Source organism: Panthera uncia, chromosome X (genome assembly GCF_023721935.1).
Source record: "Panthera uncia isolate 11264 chromosome X, Puncia_PCG_1.0, whole genome shotgun sequence".
Classification (NCBI taxonomy): domain Eukaryota; kingdom Metazoa; phylum Chordata; class Mammalia; order Carnivora; family Felidae; genus Panthera; species Panthera uncia.
In genome coordinates this window covers 47,368,947-47,385,603 of record NC_064817.1, presented here as the reverse complement: position 1 = coordinate 47,385,603, position 16,657 = coordinate 47,368,947, and positions in this window count along the sequence as shown.

Genomic DNA, 16,657 nt, shown 5'->3' with positions numbered 1-16,657 from the left:
GTGCTTACACCAATGGGGTAACAAGGCATAAAGTACACAAAGCCATAGGACGCTCACACCCAAGTTTGGGTAAATAAGATTAGGACCCCAAGAGAGAGGGGCCACAAAGTCACCCAGAATTGAGAATGGGTGGAAAGGCACCCAGAATAGAGAGGGGGCTAAGGCCCCCAATACAAAGGTATATGAAGTAAGTAAGATTAGGCATTCAGGGTGAAAATGCCCCCCAATTTAGTTCTATAGCAGGAAGCTGCTTTCACAGGAGGGAAGGACAAAGTTACATAAACAGGTAAATAGGGCTATAGATGACTGTGTTGCAGATGAAGCTGCCCAAAGCAGAGATGATTAACAAAAGAAAGGTGCCTTGTTAACTCTGAGGTTATTTGTCCTACCTGTCTCATATCCTAGGCTAGCTAAGATAAACAGAGGTGGTGCCTCATTTCCACTGTAAACAACCTTCCACCAGACTGCCTGGCACCAGGATTTTGTTTTGTATTAACCCAAAGCCTTAACCCCGAATATCTTCAAGACCTCCTTTCCCTCATGTCTCCAAGTTAATATTCACAGATTCATTGTCTCTTTGTGCATGTCCATCACCATGTTTGTAAGCCTTCTGATCCTAATGAAAATGGGGCAAGGACCCTTATTTGATGCTCTTGTCTTTTAAGCTCTAAGTCTTACTTAGAGTCTACAACAGTGTATGTATTGTGTGTGTTGGATGTATGGGTATTTTGTGTGTGGTCTTGTGTGTGGCATGTGTATGTATTGTTTCTGTGTATACTGTATTTCTATGGGATATGTGTAGTATGTGTGTGGTCTATTTGTGATGTTTATATAGCATGTGTGGTGTGTGTTATGTGTGTGTGTATATGATGTCAGTGTGAGGCATGTGTGATATATCTGTGTTTGTGTGTAGTGTGTGTGTGTCTAGTATATATGTAGCTTTGTGTGTTTTTATGTTATCTGTGTAGTATGTGTGATATATGTGTTTTGTGTTTGTGTGGGTGCTCAATGTGTGGTGTGAGGTTGGCACATTTGTTTTGTATGTGTGTTATGTATTTGTGGTATATGTGTAGAGTTCGTGTGGTATATGTGAGGTGAGTTTGTTATATATGCAGGGGATGTGTGTTTGTGATTTATGTGTGGTTGGTGTGTGATGTATATACAGTGTGCATGTTTTTGTGGTATATGGATGGTATGTTTGTTGTGTGTTGTGTGTGTAGTATATATGTGGTATGTGCGGTTTGTGGTATGTATGTGCCCAATGTGTTGTGTGTGTAGTATATATATGGTGTGTAGGTATGGTCTGTGTGTGGACTTTACGATTTTGTGTATGTGCCACATATGTGGTTTCTGTGTATGGTATATATGAGGTGTTTGTGCATATGTGTGATATGTTTAGTGAGTACATGGATGTGGCATATGTATGGTATGTGTTTGTGTATGGTATATATGTGATGTGTATGTGATGTACATTTGGGGTGTGTGTGGTATATATGTGGTGAACTTCTGTATGCATGGTGTTTGTGTGTTTTATATATGTGTTGTGTATGTGTTGTTTGTGTTTGTTGAATGGGGGTTGTGTGTATGGTCAGGTGTGCCATCTGTGTGTGTGTGTTGTTTTTGTGTGTGGTGTGCTTGTTGTAAATGTGCTATGTGGGTCTGTGATTTATGTGTAGTATGTGTGTGGCATATGTGCGCTGTGTGTAGTGTATAGTGTGTGTGTAGTGTATGGTGTGTATGTGTTTTATGTATGTATATTTGGTGTATATGTGAGGTATGTGTTTTACATCTGTGTTTGTGCTATATTCATACTGTGAATGTGTGCTACAAGTGTGATGTGTAAATGTATTTTGTGGTGTATATGTGGGATATTGGCATTTTGTGCATGGGTATTTATGTGTGGTGTGTGGGTGCTGAATTGTGGTGTGTGTGTGTGGTATGTATGGTGTGTGTTTGCTATGTGTGGTATATATGTTCTGTGTGTGTTTGTGTTTTATATTTAGTGTTTGTGTGGTAAATGTAGGGCATGTGTGTTTTATTTGTGTGGTGTGATTTTGGTGTATATTTGGGTGTGTGTTTGTGGTATGTTTCATGTGTGTATGGTGTATATAATGTGTGTATGATATACATGTAATGTGTTTGTTGTGTATGTATGGTGTGTGTGTTTTATTTTTGTTGGCTATGCAGTTTATGTATAGAGAGTGTGTGTTGTGTGTATGGCTTATGTGTGGATGTTTAGTGTGTGAATACATGTATGTTGTATATGTTTTGTGTGTTTTTGATATATGTATGGTGTGTGTTTATGGTTTAGTGTTTTTTATATGTGGTATATGTGTAAGTTTTGTGTGGTGAGTGTGGTGTTTTTGAGTGGTATATAACTGCTGAATGTGTTGTTTGTGGTGTATGTGGTATGTGTGGTTTGTGTGTGGTGTGTGGGGGCTTTGTTTGTTCTGTATTTGATGTTTGTATATGGTGTTTGTGTGCGTTATATGTGTGTATTGTGTGTATATTGAGTCAGTAGTCACTTTGTCATGTGTGTGTGTTGTGTGTTTTTGTGGTATATACGTGGGGTATATATTTTGTAGTGTTTGTGTTGCATACATGGGTTATATATTGTGCATTAACAGTGTAAGTGCACTATATACATGGTGTTTATGAGGTATGTGTGGTATGTGTGTTTCAGTAATACTACTGAATACTACTGTATTTGTGCGATACATATTGCAGTTTTTGTGGTGTGTGTATGGTATATGTGTAATGTACATGGGGAGTGTGAGTTGTGTGTGTATTTGTGCTATATGTGTGGTGGGTGTATGTTGTATATGGAGACTGTGTTTGTGATATAAGGGTGGTGTGTGTTTCATATGTGTGGTGTGAGTGTGGTGTATGTGAATTGAGTTTGTGGGACATGTGTGGTGTGAGTTTGGAATATGTGTGTGTGGTGTGTATATGGTTTGAGTGTTGTTTGTGTGTGTATATTATGTTGTTCCTGTTTCTGTCATGTCTGTGTGCTGTTTGTGTATTTGGGGTATATGTTCATTATGTATGTGGAATTTATGAGGTGTGTGTTTTGTATGTATAATGTATGATATATGCATCGCATTTGTGAAGTTTATGTGTATATGTATATGTGTTTGTGTGTGGTATATGAGTGATGTGTATGTAGTGTATATTTAGTGTGCGTATGTTGTATATGTGCAGTGGACTTCTCTATTAGTGGTGTGTGTTGTAAATGTGTGATGTGCTTCTGGAGTATGTGTTGTTTGTGTTTGATGTATAAATGTGTGGTTGGAGTGCTACTGCCTGTGTGTATGTTTTGTTTAGTGTGGGATGTGTTTGTACTGTAGGTGTGCAGAGTGTGTGTTTTTGGATTATGTGTAACATGTGTATGGCATATGTGTGGTGTGTATGTATCTTGTGTGGTGTGTATATTCTAGATGTGTGTATGTTATATCTGTGTTTGTGTGTGATGCATGTGTGGCGGGTGTTTGTATGTTTTGCTGTTTTACGTGCGGTATATGTGTATTGTGTTTTTTGGTGTATGTGGGTGTTATATGTGTGGTATGTAGGTTTTGTATGTGTAGTATGTCTGTGTGCTGTATATGTGTGCTGTGTGAGTAGTGTGCATGTAGTATATGTGTGAATTGTGCTGTATATGCAGTGTGTGTGTGTTTAATATGTATTTTGTTTATATGATTTATGTGCCATTTTGTGTGTCTATTATAAATGGGTTTTGTGTGTGGTTGATGTATGGTATGTGTACATTTTTTTTGTACATGTTGTTTTAATGTGTGGTGTGTTTGTCTTGGTTTGCAACTGCCTTTGTGGATTTTGTTGTGGGTTCTCTGTGACTCCTGGATCTGGCTATCTTTCCTTTCTCATATTAGGGAAGTTTTCCACTATTGTTCCTTCAAATAAAATTTCTGCCCCCTGTTTTCTTTCTTCTTCTTCTGGGACTTTTATAATACTAATGCGGTTACATTGGAATGAGTCACTAAGTTCCCTGTTTTGGTTTTGCATAATTTCTTCCTCTCATTTGTTCGGCTTGAGTACTTTCTATTACTCTGTCTTCTAGGTCATTAATTTGTTCCCCTGTTTTTCCAACCTACTTTTCATTCCCTCAAACATGTTTCTCATTTCAGTTATTGAGCCCTTTATCTCTATTATGTTATTCCTTTGTTTGTACCCATATCTGTGTGTACCTATCTGAGGTGTGTGCGTGGTATGTGGTATGTGTTTTGTGTATGTGTGATGTTTCTGTGTTGAGTGTGTGTGAGTTTTATATATTTGGTGTGCACTTGACTTGTTCATGATGTGTGTGGTTTGTGTGTGTTGTATGTGTGTTGTGTGTGTTTGTGGTATATGAGTAATGTATGTGTTGTACGTGTGTTATAAATGTGTTTTGTGTGTTTTGTATGTAGTTTTATTGTGTTGTGTGTTAGTGTATAGTCTATGTGTGTGTCATGTATGTGAATTGTATGTGTTGTATATGTGTTCTGTGCATTGTGTTTGTGGTGTATGAGTGGTGTGGATGCGTTGCATGTGTGGTGTATATTAGTATGGTGTATTTGTGGACATTGTGAATGTTGTGTGTGTCAGTTATTGATTTGTGTAAGTGTGCCTTATATGTGTGGTATGTGTGTATGGCATGTGTGGTATATGATGTGTGTGTATGTTTTATGACGTTGTGTGGTGTGTGTGTCAGGTATATGTGTGTGTGTTGTATGTGTGGTGTGTGTGCGGAATGAATGGTGTGTGTATTATGTTTTTTGTGTGTGGTATATATGTAGGATGTGTGTGCTATACATTTTGTGTGTGTTTAGTAAATGTGTGGTGAGTGTGTATGGTGTCTGTGTGCTCTCCATGTGTGTGATATTTGTATATGTGTTTGGTATATATGTTGTGTGTGTTTGTGCATGGTTATGTGTAGTGTGTATGTGATGTATATTTCACATATGTGTGGCATGTGTGTTGTGTGTGTCTCATATATGTGTGGTGTATATGTGTTTGCATGTGTTTAGTGTATATATGGTGCATATGCGGTTGGTGTGTGCAGTCTGTATGTATAGGGTTTGTGGTGTGTGTGTAGTGTATGTGTGCTGCATGTGGATTATTTGTGTATGCGTTTGGTTTATGTTTGGTGTGTGCATGGTATATATGTGTGAGTGTTTGTGATTTAAGTGTGAATGTGGGGGATATCTGCGTCATTTATGTGATTTCTGTGGTGAATGTGCTGTGTGCTTTGTGTGTAGGTGTTGTATGTGCATTGTGTGTGTGTGTTGCTTGTGTGGTATATGTGTGATGTGCATGGCATGTGTATGTTTTTGGTATCTGGTCTTCGGTATATGTGCTGTGTATGTGTGTTTGTGGTATATATATAGTGTGTGTGTGGTATACAGGGGTTATGTGTGTGGTTTATGTGTGGTGTGAATGTGGTGTATGTGTAGTGTTTGCAAGAGGTATGCATAGTGTGTGTGTGTGTATTTTTTATATGTGCTTGTGTGTGCTTTATGTGTAGTGTGTGTGCAGTGTGTGTTTTATGTCTGTGAGTGGCATATGTATGGTGTGTATGTTATACATGTGGTATGTCTGTTTTTGGAACATATTTGCTGTGTGTGCGGTGTATATACAGGATGTGCATGTGTGGTGTATGTATGTTGAGTTGAGTGTGGTGTATGTATACTGGTTGTGTGTTTTGTGTGTGGTGTGTGTATGGTGCATTTGTGGTGTGCGTGTGGTGTGTGTTATATGTGTGGTGTGCCTGTGGTGTATGCATAGTGTTAGTGTGGTCAGTGTGTGTTATAAGTGTGTAGGTGTGTGGTCTATGTGCAGTCTGTGTGTTGTCTTTGTTATGTGTCTGTAATATACATGTTGTGCTTTTGTGTGGTGTACATGTGTGTGTCTAGTGTATGGTGTGTGTGACTTGAAGGCCTCTTTAAGCACAGTGTAGTATCAATGGCTTAAGCATATGGCTTTTCCCTTGTAGTATACACATACATTTAAAAGTTAGTGCAACTTGATGGAACTAACATGTTACTTAAAGGATGCTTTAAAGCACAGAGTAATTTAAAGAGGTAAGCCCATTGATTTTTTTCTAGTGCTTACATAAATAATTTTAAATCACTTGTAATGGAACTAAGATGTTACCTGAGGGATGCTTTAAGCATAGTGTAGTTTCAAGGCATTAGACTCATTGTACCTTTGTAATTATTATACATATAGTAGTAAATACTCTTTTAATGAATCTAAGAGGATATATAGTAACTTAGCACTAAAGAGTTAGGAATTGTTTTAAAGAGTTTTAAAGAGTTAGGAAGGCTTTTTTTTCCTTCTCAGACACATAAGTTCAAAAATACATACATCTTATTGAAATTGAAAAGTTACTTGAATGTCATTAATCACAGGATAGTTTCAAGAAGTTAAGCTCATGGTAGTACATAAGTTTAATAACACATATTACATGATGAAACTAAGATATAACTATAAAGACACTTTGAGCACAGTGTACTTTCAAGGAGGTAAGTAAAAAAATATATCTTTATGAAAAGTAGATGTTACATAAAGGAAGCATTAAACACAGTTTAGTGTCAAGGAGATAAGCACATGGCTTTTTACTAGTGTTTATACATATTTGTTTATAAATTTATATCTTAATGAAAAATAGATGTTACTTGAAGGACAGTTTAAACACAGTATATACATCCAAGGCGTTAATAAGCACATGGCTCTTCCCTGGTGTTTATACAGATATACTAAAAAATACATATATGTTAAAGAATCTAAGAGGTTACTTGAAGGCCACTGTAAGTACAGTGTAGTTTCAAAAAGTTAAGTACATAGATTTTCCCTTATGCTTGTACATATAATTTCAAAACAATTATACTTTAATGAAAATAAGCTGTTACTTGAAGGTACCTATCAGGACAGTGTAGTTTCAAGGAGTTAACCACATAGTTTTTCCCTCATGCTTAAGCACATAAGTTTAAAAACACTTGTATCCCAATGAAACTAAGATGGCACTTGAAGGATGCTTTAAGCAGAGTGTAGTTTGAAGGGGGTAAGCACATGGCTTTTATCTGGAGCTTATACATATAAGTTTTTTTTTAATCTAAATGATACTGAAATGCTACTTGAGGGATATTTTTAAAACAATGCATTTTCAAGGAATTAGGCACATGGATTTAAACTAGTGCTTGTTGGGGCGCCTGGGTGGCTCAGTAGATTAAGCGTCCGACTTCAACTCAGGTCATGATATCGCGGTTCGTGAGTTCGAGCCCCACGTTGGGCTCTGGGCTGATGGCTCAGAGCCTGGAGCCTGCTTCTGATTCTGTGTCTCCCTCTCTCTCTGCCCCTCCCCCATTCATGCTCTGTCTCTCTCTGTCTCAAAAATAAATAAAACGTTAAAAAAATTTAAACTAGTGCTTGTACAAATAAGTGTAAAGACATGTATTAATGAAAAGTAGATGTTACTTGAAGAACACATTAAGCACAGTTTAGTTTCAAGTAGATAATCATACAGCCTTATCCTAATGCTTAAACATTTATGTTTAAAACACATATTAATGAAATAAAGATGCTTTTGGAAGGACACATTAAGATAAGTGTAACTTCTAGGAGAAAAGAACATGGTTTTCTCTTAGTGCTTATATACATAAATTTAAAAGCACTTATATCTTAGTTAAAGGAAGATCTTACTTGAAGGATGATTTAAACACAGTGTAATTTTAAGTATTTGAGCACATGGCTCTTCCCTAATGCTTATACATGTAAGTGTAAAAACACTTATAAGTTAATGAAATTACGATGATACTAGAAGGAAGTTTTAAGCACAGTTTAGTTTCAAGGAGTTAAGCACATGGATTTTCCCTAGTACTTATAGACATATATTTAAAAACATTTATATTGCAATGAGAGTAAGATGTTACTTGAAAGAAAGTGTAAGCACTGTGTAGTTTCAAGGGGTTAAGCACATGGATTTTCCCTAGTGCTTATACACATAAGTTTAAAAATACTTATAACTCAGTGAAACTAAGATTTTACTTGAAGGATGGCTTTAAGCACAGTATAGGTTCAAGGAGTTAAGCACATGGCCTTTCCATAGTGCTTATGTGTGTAATTAAAAAAAACTTGTAACTTAATGAAAATGAGAAGTTACTGAAGATCATTTGAGCACAGTGTAGTTTTAAGGAGTTAATTACATGGATTTCTCTTGTGTTTATACAGATAAATTAACAAAAAAACCACTTCTATCTAAGTGACACTAAGATGTCACATGAAGGTTGCTTTAAGTATAATTTAGATTCAAGGAGTTAGGTAAATGGCTTTATATATATAAATACAAATATTTATACCCTAATGAAAGGAAGATGTTACTTGAAGAATGGTTTAGGCACAGTGTAGTTTCAAGGAGTTAAGAAAATGCTTTCCCATTGTACTTCTATACATAATTTTAAAAACACTTCTAATTCATAAAATAATATGTTACTTGAAGGTTGCTTTAATCACCATATAGGTTCAAAAAGTTAAGTACAGGGGCACCTGGGCAGCTCAGTCAATGAAGATTCTGACTCTTGATTTTGGGTCAGATAATGATCTCACGGTTTGTGAGTGTGAGCCCTGCATTGGACTCTTCACTGACAGTACGGAGCCTGCTTGGGATTCTCCCTCACTTCGTCTCTCCCTCTCTCTCTGTTCCTTCCCCCATTTTGTTCTCTCTCTCTCAAAATAAATAATCTTTAAAAAGTTAAGCATATTGCTCTTCCCTATTGCTTATACATATAAGTTTAAAAGCACTTCTAAATTACTGAAACTAATATGTTACTTAAAGGACACATTAAGCACAGTGTAGTTTAAAGGAGTTAAGCACACAGCTTTTCTCTTGTACTTATACTACATAATTGAAAAAAAACACATGTATTATTGAAAAGAAGATATGAATTAAAAAATAGGTTTACCACAGTGTAGTTTCAAGTAGCTAAGCACATGGGTTTCCCAAGAGATTACACATATATGTATGAAAATACAACTTGAAAAATCTAACACATTATTTGAAGGGCATTTTAAGCACAGTGTAATTTCAAGGAGTTAAGCACATGGATTTACCATTTGCTAATATATAAATTTTAAAACACTTACAACTTAAACTAACATGTTATTGAAGGATGCTTTAAGCACAGAGTAGTTCCAAGGAGTTAAACATATAGATTTTCACTTGTACTTACATACATAAGGATAAAAATACCTATAACTTAATTAAAAGAAGATGTTAATTGAAGGTCACTTAAAGCACAGTGTAGTTACCAGGAATTAAGCAAATGGTTTCTCCCCAGTGCTTATATACATATGTTTAAAAGCATTTGTTTCTTCATATAAGTAGATATTATATGAAGAATGCATTAAGCAAAATTTAGTTTCAAGGAAATGAGCACATGGCATTTTGTTATGACTGATACACATATTTAAGCACTAGATCTTTTTAAAATTTTTTAATGTATATTTATTTTTGAGAGAGAGACAGACAGTGTGAGTGGGGGAGGAGCAGATAGAGGGGGAGACACAAAATCTGAAGCAGGTTCCAGGCTCCGAGCTATCAGCACAGAACCCGATGCAAGGCTTGAACCCACAAACTGTGAGATCATGACCTGAGGTGAAGTTGATGCTTAACTGACCGAGCAACCCAGGTGCCCCTAAAGCACTTAGATCTTAATGAAAGAAAGATGTTTCTTTAAGGTTCCATTATATACAGTGTATTTTATAGCATAAAAGTATGTGGTATTTTCCTAGTGATTACAAACATAAGTTTATTTTATTTCCTTTCATTAAGATGTGTTTCTATTTTCTTATTTTTTATATTTTTAAAAGAATAAAAAAACTTAAAAGTTTTTGTTTAAATTTCAGTAAGTTAACATACAGTGTAATATTACTTTCAGGTGTACAATATAGTGATTCAACACTTCCACACAACACTGCTGCTCTTCACAACAAAAGGACTCCTTAATTCCCATTACCTATTTAAACCATCCCCCACACACCTCCACTTTGGTAACCATCAGTTGGTCTAGTGATAAGGGTCTGTTTCTTGATTTGCCTCTCTCTCTTTTCCCCATTTGCTTAATTTCTTTCTTAAATTCTACAAATGAGTAAAAATATATGCTGTTTGTCATTCTCTGCATGACTTAATTTGCTTAGCATAATAAACTCTAGCTCCATGCACAACATTGCAAATGGCAAGATGTCATTCTTTTCTATGGCTAAGTAATATTCCATTGAATATATACACAACTAATACATCCATTCATCAGTTAATGGACACTGGGGTTGTTTCCATAGTTTTACTATTGTATATAATGGTGCTATAAACGTTGGGGTGTGTGTCTGTTTGAATTAGTATTTTTGTATTCTTAGGGTAGATACCTATTATTGAAATTGCTGGATCATAGGGTAGTTCTATTTTTAACTTTTTCAGCAACCTCCATACTGTTTTCCAGAGTCGCTGCATAAGTTTGCATTCCCACCAATAGTACAAGAGGCTTCCCACTAAAAGCACAAGAGGCATCTAAAAGTTAATGATGTTTAGCGTCGTTTCATGTCTCTTTTGGCCATTTGGATGTCATTGGAAAATGTCTTTTCATGTATTCTGACATTTTTTAATTTTTTTAATGTTTATTTCTGAAAGACAAAGAGAGAGAGAGAGAGAAAGAGAGAGAGAGAGAGAGATTGTGGGGGAGGGGCAGAGAGAAAAGGAGACACAGAATCTGAAGCAGGCTCCAGGCTCTGAGGTATCAGAACAGAGCCCAACGAGGGGCTTGAGCCCACAAACGACAAGATCATGACATGAGCCGAAGTCGGAGGCTTAACCGACTGAACCACCCAGGAGCCCCTATTCTGACATTTTTTAAATGGATATTTTGGGGAGTTGAGCTGTATAAATTCTTCATGTATTTGAAATACCAGCCCTTTATCAGATGTGTCACTTGCAAATATCTTCTCCCATTCCACGGGTGACCATTTAGTTTGGTTCATTGTTTCCTTCCCTGTGCAAAAGCTTTTTATTTTGATGAAGCTCCAATAGTATATACTTTTTTTCTTTTGCTTCTCTTGCCTTGAGAGGCATATCTAGAATGAAATTACTATGGTCAATGTCAAACAATTCATTGCATATGACTTCCTCTAGGATTTTGATGGTTCACTACCTCACATTTAGGTCTATAAGCCATTTTGAATTTATTTTTGTGTGTGGTGTAAGAAAGTTGTCCAGTTGCATACTTTTGCATTTTGCTGTCCATGTTCCCAACAACATTTGTTGAAAAGACAGTCTTTTTCTCATTGGGTATTCTTTCCTACTTTGTCAAATATTGATTGACCATGTAGTTGTGGGTTCATTTCTGGGTTTCCTATTCTGTTCTATTGATCTATGTGTCTATTTTTGTGCCAGTACCATACTGGTTTGATCACTACAGATTTGAAATATAATTTGAACTCACAAATTGTGATGCTTCAATCTTTGCTTTTCTTTTTCAAGGTTGCTTTGGCTCTTTGGGGTCTTTAGCGGTTACATAAATATTTTATAATAGTTTGTTCTAGGTATGTGAAAAATGCCATTGGTATTTTGATAGTGATTATATTAAATGTGTAGACTGCTTTGGGTAGTATAGATATTTACAATATTTGTTCTTCTAATCCATGAGCATGGAATGTCTTTCTATTTCTTTGTGTCATCGTCAATATCTTTCATCACTGTTTTATAGTTTTCAGAGTACAAGTCTTTCACCTCTTTGGTTAGGTTTATCCTAGGTATTTTATGGGTTTTGGTGCAATGGGATTGATTCCTTGATTTCCCTTTCTGTTGCTTCATTATTGGTGACTAGAAATCCAACAGATTTCTGTACTTTTGCACCCTGTGACTTTGCTGAATTCCATTCTAGCAATTTTTATTGGAGACTTCTGGGTTTTCTACATGTATTATCATATCATCTACAAATAGTGAAAGTTTTACTTCTTCCTTGCTGATTTGGATGACTTTTATTTCTTTTTGTTGTTTGATTGCTGTGGTTAAGACTTCCAGTACTATGATAAATAACTGTAGATAGTGGACATCCCTGCCATGTTCCTGATCTTAGAGGAAAAATGTTCAGTATTACCCCATTTTGAATAATATTAGCTTTGGACCTTTCATATATGGTCTTTATAATGTTTAGGAATATTACCTCAAACCTACTTTTTTGGGGAGTTTTTTTTTGTCATGTGTGAATGATGTACTTTGTCAAATTCTCTTTCTGCATTTATTAAAATTATCATGTGTTTCTCATCCTTTCTCTTATTGATGTGATGTATCAAGTTCATCAATTTGTGAATATTTAACCACCCTTTCAACCCAGGATTACATTACACTTTATTGTGGTGAGTGATTTTTTAAATATATTGGTGGATTTGATTTGATAGTGTTTTATTGAGAAATTTTGTATCACTGTTCATCAGGGATATTGGCCTGTAGTTCTCTTTTGTAGTGGTGTCTTTGTCTGGTTAGGGTATCAGGATAATACTGGCCTCATAGAATAAATTTGGAAGTCTTCCTGCATCTTCTATTTTTTTGAATAGTTTGAGAAGAATAGGTATTAACTGATCTTTAAATGTTTGCTGAAATTTTCCAGTGAAGCCATCCAGAGCTGGACTTTTGTTTCCTGGGAGTTTTATTGATTATAGATTAAATTACTTTGCAGGTTACCAGTCTGTTCAAATTTTCAATGTCATCCCTTTTCAGTTTTTGTAAGTTACATATTTTAGGAGTTAATCTACTACTTCCAGGTTGTGCAGGGTTTTTTTTTTTTTGTCATATGGTTTTTCATAATATTTTCTCACAATTGTTGTACTGTGGTGTTGTTTGTTATTTCACCTCTCTCATTTGTGATTTTATTTATTTTGGTCCGTTCTCTTTTCTTTTTGATAATTCCAGGTAGGGGCTTAAAAAGTTTACTGATTTTTTTTTCAAAGAACTAGATCATAAACTGTTCTATTGTTTATTTTAAGTTTCTATATCAGTTATTTCTGCTCTAATTTTATTATTTCCTCTCTTCTGGTGACTTTAGGCTTATTTTGTTGTTCTTTTTCTGGATCCTTTAGGTATAAGGTTAGGCTGCTTATTTGAGATATCATTTACCTCTTGAAGTAGGCTTGTATTGTTATATACTTGCATATGAGAACCCCTTTTGCTACCTCCCTAATGTTTTGGACTGAATTGTTTTCATTTTCATTTGTTTCCATGTACTTTTTTATTTCTTTTATTTCCTGGGTTGCCCATTCATTGTTTATTAGAATGTTGTTTAACCTCCATGTATCTGTGATCTTTCCAGATTTTTCCTTGTTGTTTGAGTTGTAGTGTATAGTATTGTGATCAGAAAAGATGCATGGTATGTCTTCAGTCTTACTGAATTTGTTGAGGCTTGGTTTGTGGGCTATTTATTATGTGATCTATTCTGGAAAATGTTCCATATGTACTTGGAAAGAATGTGTATTCTGCTCTTTTAGGATGGGATGTTCTGAATATGTCTTTTAAACCCACCTGTTCTGGAGTCTCATTCAAAGCCATTGTTTACTTTTTGATTTTATATTATAGTATTATTATTATTTATTTATAATCATTTTATTTGTAATAAATAAATATTATTTATTTATAATTATTTATTTAAAATTGTATTAATTATTATATTATATTTTATATTAATTGTTTAATAATTTTATATATTTGGATGCTTCCATGTTGAGTGTAAATATTTGCAACTGTGTTATCTTCTGGTTGCATTGTCCCTTTTATTATTATATAGTGTCCTTTATTTTTTTAAACTCGTTGTTTCAAAGTCTATTTTTTTTGATATAAGTATTGCTACTCTGGCTTTTTTTGATAACCATTTGCATGATAAGTGTTTCTCAATCCCCTTACCTTCAATCCACAAGTATATTTAGGTGTAAGATGAGTCTCTTATATGCAGCATATATTACATATCTATATATCTATATCTATATCTATATCTATCTATATCTATATCTATATCTATCTATATAGCTATATCTATATATCTATATCTATATCTATATCTATATCTATCTATATCTATACACATTTTGCAGGGCCTGTTTAGTTGTCATGAACTCTTTTAGTTTTTGTTTGTCTTGGAAACTTTATGTCTCCTTCTATTCTGAATGGTAGTTTTGATGGATAAAGTATTCTTGGATGCAGATTCTGGCTTGCCATATTTCTGTTGAGAAATCTCAAGCTATCCATATGGGTTTTCCCTTATAATTAAGGACTTCTGTGTTGCTGGTTTTGGTTTTTTTTAGATTTTTTTAATGTTTATTTATTTTTGTGAGAGAGGGTGACACAAAATATGAAGAAGGCTCCAGGATCTGAGCTGTCAGCACAGAGCCTAACATGGGGCTCAAACTCACAAACTGCAAGATCATGACCTGAGCTCAAGTCAGATACTTAAAAGACTGAACCACCAGGCTCCCCTGTATTGCTGCTTTTAGGATTTTTCTTTACCACCATATTTTGCAAATTTAATTACAATATGTCTTGGTGTTCACATGCTTCTTTTGATTTCAATGGTTGTTCTCTACCTCCGGGATCAGGATGTCTGTTTCCTTCCCCAGATTAGGGAAGTTTGCAAGTGTTATTTCTTCAAATAAATTTTCTTCACCCTTTTATCTCTTTTTTCTTGGACTCCTATAATATTAATATTATTACATCTGATGGAGTCACTGAGTTCACTAAGATCATAACTATTCTTATGTTGTATAATTCTCTCTCTCTTTTGTTCAGGTTCAGTACTTTCCATTACTCTGTCTTCAAGTTCACTAATTCATTCCTCTGCTTCTTCCACTCTGTTATTCATTTCATCAAGCCTGTTTCTAATCTCATTTATTGCACTCTTAATCTCAGATTCATTCTTTTTTAAAACTTTTATCCCTGTGATATAGGTCTTACTGATGTCTTTTATGATTTTATCAAGCCCCCTGAGTATCCTTATGCTTTAAATTCTCCATCAGGCATGTTTCTTGTATCTATTTCACTTAGATCTCTGGCCATTAACTTACTTTGTTCCTTCATTTTGGATAAATTCCTCTGTTTGGGTATTGTGTTCAATTCTGTGCATTTTTTCATGTGTTAGAATAGGTAGCTATGTCTCCTGCTCCTTAAAGTAATGGCAATATGAAGATGAGGTCATGTAGTGGCCAGGCCCTTGCACTCCAGGGAATTACTCCAGTGTGAGATGCATTCTTTCATTCTGCTGTTGTGTCATGGCTGCTCTATTCTCTGTTGTCTGCAGAGGCTCTCTTTGCCTGCTGTGGGCAGAGTTTGTTCCCTGGCCTGAATGTGGCAAGTTTTAACTAGGTGTGCTCTGGCTTTTCAAATGAGGCCTGTCATCACCTTCACCAGAACTTAGTCACTGAGGAAGTTCTGGTCAGGAGATGTGGTGTGAGCAGGAGTTTGTGTTTGTCGTCTGTGGGAGGGATCTGTTGAGCTGGGACTGAGGGAATCTTGACAGAAAGGCAGCCCTGCCAGCCACAGGGTGATGGGACTTGTTGGATGTAAGTTGGGCATCCAGTTCTGCACCACATAGTTTCCCACAGGTGGCTCTGTGTTTATGCTGAGGGATTGGAGAGGAAAATTGTACAGCCAGCTCCTTTTTCCGCCAGATGGGTGTCTCTTGTGAATGTTGCCTCTCAGGACATGTTCCAAGAAGATTGAATTGTCTCCCAACTTTGTGTCTCAGGAACTCCCCAAATCACTATTTTCATGCTGTCTGACCCCAGGTTTTTTGCCTGCCTTCTGTCCAGGAACAGTGCAGTGCCTTCCAGGCTCTATCCCAGCAAAGCCCTCTGACCTTAAAAACCTCAGGTTTTAAGCCTCACTAGTTGCAAGAACTCATGAAATCCAATTCCTCATTCTCCTTGTGCATTCCCCTGTGTGTTCCTTTCTCTCTCAGCCATCTCTGTGACCACGGTTCCCACATTTCCACAGCACCTGAAATGGATTTATAACCTAAACCACATCTTCACACTTCCTACCTACTTCATTGTGATCTCTTTTCTACCTTTAGTTTTGGAGTTTGTTCTGTCTGCTGTCAGGTCATTTCCTGGGGTATTTTGAATTATTTTATATCCATCTAGCTGTGTTTTAGGGAGAAGGCAAGCCCAGGGTCCTCCTACTCAACCTGCATCTTCCTGCTCCTCCACAGTGTCTTTTTATTTTTATTTTTATTTATCATTTTACCCATTGAGCTTTATGTAGCACATTGTTCAATATCCAAATATATGTGTATTTTAGATTTCTTCTTGGATTGATTTAGAGTTTCATCTAAAGATATTTTGATTGGAAAACATCCTTGATTTCATTTCAAATTATCTTCAATTTATTAAGATTTGTTGGGTGGGCTAACATAATCTATACTGGTGACCATTCCATGTATACTTGAAAAGAATGTACATTCTGTTGCTTTTGGATAGAATGTTTGGTATATATCAGTTAAATCCATATTCTAACCTGTTATTTAAGGCTGATACTTCTTTACTGATTTTGTCTGAATTATGTATTTATCGATCAAAGTGGGGTATTAAAGTCCCTTACAATATATTCTTTTTTTTATAACAGGAAGTTTGA